Consider the following 3683-nt stretch of genomic DNA (forward strand, 5'->3'; position numbering starts at 1 on the left):
AGTGGTAAGAGAGGACATCCTTGTCTTGTACCCGATCTAAGAGTAAAAGATTTCAGTTTTTCCCCATTTAGGATTATGTTAGCTGTGGGGTGTTACCATCTTTTTGAAAGAGGCATTTGCCCTGTGCTCCAACATGAGTGCTAAGCCTGCCCTCACTACCCCTCGTCTCTGGCCCCTACCTCTGTTACTCTGCTGCAACTTTTTTTTTTTGCACACTTCTGGCCAGTAACAGAGCTTCTTACTCATCATTTTATCTGTCTGAAAAGGTGGATGGTCTGTTTTGAGCTCTTCTTTTAAAGCATGATTTCTCCCTCTTTGATGTCCAGCACCTATATCTTTTCTCAGTTTGTGTTTTCAATTTATATTTCTCTCTCTTTGGGTGTCATAGTTGTAACTTTTTACAAAAAGAAGTACAACATGATAAGTCAAGCGATCTCCCTTCCTAGTCTCTCTCTCTCTTCCACCTACTGTGAAATTGTATTGTAGCTACATTAGTGTGTATACAATCTACATTATTTTATATTGTTAATATTTCACATGTACAGAATCATATTACCCACAACAGCTTGCTTTTTTTAAACGCACAATATATTTTGTGTATTATCTATTTTAATATATCTAGATTTAGTTAATTCACTTGAACTTTTCTGTAAATTTCTTTTATATGGGTTAGTGACACAAATATAGAATTTCAGGGGACTGGTTATTTTACATTTCCTTAACTGATTTCCTGTAGCATCAGCTACGAACTATAGACCAATGACCCTTTCTGTAATGCCATTAGCCTTAGAGATCAATTTGGGTATTATCCGGGTGAGCTCATGCTTATTTCTTAATATACTAAAAAATCATAGTTCCTGTAGCCTTTTTCTCACTATTTTTCCATCATTAATAGTTAGGAACCTCACATTCTTCTGATCACTAAGTAGAAAGCTTACTCGTTTTTATTGTTTTTTTCTCATATCTAGTAATCCAGATGATTGTATATGAAAAAAATGTCAATTTTCGCTTTTCCCCATACCTACTAATTTTGCCTAAGACTGTGTCGTTATCATTCTTAACTGAACGTAACATAGTTTCCCTCTAAATATTTTAATGCATTGAAAGATATGTAGCATCTTTGGCTCTTGAGGACCATAAATTCATAATAGCTCATAAGGGCTAAATGGAGGCTTGGATTATCATCAGTATCGCCTTTTGAGATTTCCCATTAACTCTTTAGGGATGGGCCATCTTCTCCCGCCCACTAAGACTAAACTAAGACAACTAAGATTTAAAAAGAAAAAACAAAAACAGGGCAAGATCATTGTTAGCATAAAATCATCTCCACCCTCTTGAGTCATCCCAAGATTATCCCTTGCCTGCTGAATTACCAGCCTCTGAGCCTTCTGCTAGCCCCTCCTATCATTGTATACACCCAGGACATAGTGGTTGGCTGGAGTGTATTTGTCTCTCCCATCCTGAGGCATTGACCTGCCAGCCCCGCTTCATGCATTACTAAATTTGTCTCTTTATTTTTTCATCCTTTCACCATACCTCTCATACAGGCAGCTGGGGATGTTGGTCACATCCCCAGGATCTGGCCATTAGAGAAATGCAAATTAAAACAACACTGAGACTTCATTTCACTCAAGAAAGGATGGCTACCATCAAGAAAGCAACGAATGACAAATTCTGACAAGGCTGTGGGGACGAGGAACCGGTCTTCACTGTTGGTACGACTGTAAACCAATACAAGCACTATGGAAATCAGTGCGGAGATTCCTTAAAAAACTAAAACTAGAAATTCCATTAGGATATCATGCCACAGTGATATATGCATACTTATATTTATAGCAGCACAATTGATAATAGCTAAATTTTGGAAACAGTCTATATATTCATCATCAGATGAATTAATAAAGAAAATTTGATATTTATATAGTGAAGTGCTACTGTACCATAAAGAAGGATAAACAAGCCCTTTGTAGGCAAATGGATGCACCTTGAGGCCATAACATTAAGTAACTCAGACCACATTTTTTAGGTTATAATTGGGAAATTTTATTGCATTTTTAAACATAACAGACATAGCAAGTGTTACATGATAGTTTCTTTCAGCTCTGTCCAAATGAAATAAAGACATGAAATGAAGGTAAAGTAAGATAATTTTTTTTAAAATTAAAAATTTTCAGGGCCGCGGAGATGGCTTAGTGGAATAAGCACTTCCCCGGCAAGCGCAAGGGCCTGAGTTCAATCCCCGGTTCTGCCAAAAAAAAAAAAAAAGAAATTTCAGGGGAATTTTTTCTAAAAAGAAAAAAGTATGTTCCTAACAAACTCATTTGAAAGCACACCTGAGAACTTGGAAAATATACCTGATCTTATTTAAATGACCAAGAAGCAGTGGAACTTAGAAACATATCAGTCCCTAATTCTCTAATCAAAGTGAGATCTTGTAGCATATAACAGCTTTTGTGTACTATACATTTTTAATGACTACAAAAAATGAAGCATTCTTTAAAATATAAGAATGTAAATACTCTATTAAATTATGTATCTAAATTTTGTCATTTATTTTCATCTTACCATTCCATGTTTTACAAATGCATTTAATTTTCTTTACTTCTTATTTCATTCTGATGTTTGTTATTTTGTTTTGCTTTTGTCTTTGGAGATAGGGTCTCTCTAGGAATGTACTATGTAGCCTATGCTGGTGTTGAACTCATGGTTTAACCTTGAACTCATGGTTTAGACCACAAGCTTAAATGTTATGTACTTTGTGTTATACGAAAAACATACTTTTTTTTGAGACATGGCTGGACAGTTCAGGCTGATCTTGAGCTCATTTTGTAGCTCATTATGAGTGTGGCCTTCAACTCAACAATGATCTACCTGCCTCAACCTTCCAAGTATTGGGATTACAGGTGTGTACCACCACACCAGGCTTTGAAAAATGTACATTTCTAATAAAAAAACAGATAATAGGAAAAAAATACTATAATCTAGTGCAGATAAATATCTGAAAGTATGCCTTGATTTAGTACAGTTAGCTTACATGTTTTATTGGTTCTCTAGCCTATTAGTCTATATATATGATAACTAACATTATGGAGTCTTATAAATAAATGAATCTGATGCTAGAAAAATCAAGGGGTGAACTGGAGGCAAGGGGGACAAAAAGAAGTGAAATGTGTTGTGTATCTGTAACAGTTTCCTACAGTGAATGTAATCATTGGATACTGCAAACCTATACTAATAAAGTGGAAAAAAATGTTTATGCATTTAATTTCTTCCTATTATTATTTTACCTTTCATCTTACTGAAGCCAGAGTTATCCTCTTAAAGCAAAAGTTGACAATTTTTTCTGGAAATTAATAAATATTTTAAGCTTTGTGGTCATTGCAGTTTTTGTAGCAACTTTTCAACCCTACCAGTGTAGCATGTTAGTCTTCATAAGCGATACATCAATAAATGCATGTAGAACCTTTGTCGGTGTCAGCCATGTGGATGAGTCATGGCTATTGCTTGGCCATTGTGCTCTATGTGAAAGCCTGAGAGAATGTTTTCTCTCCATGTGACTCTCCTTAGGCACACTCTACATCATCGATCACTTTCCTCTTTGGCCCCATAATCTCCTTGATCAGAAGTTGGGACACTACTGAGTTACATGACATTACAGTACAAGTTCTCATATGTCCTGAGTC

Source organism: Octodon degus, unplaced genomic scaffold (genome assembly GCF_000260255.1).
Source record: "Octodon degus isolate 3935 unplaced genomic scaffold, OctDeg1.0 scaffold00248, whole genome shotgun sequence".
NCBI lineage: Eukaryota > Metazoa > Chordata > Mammalia > Rodentia > Octodontidae > Octodon > Octodon degus.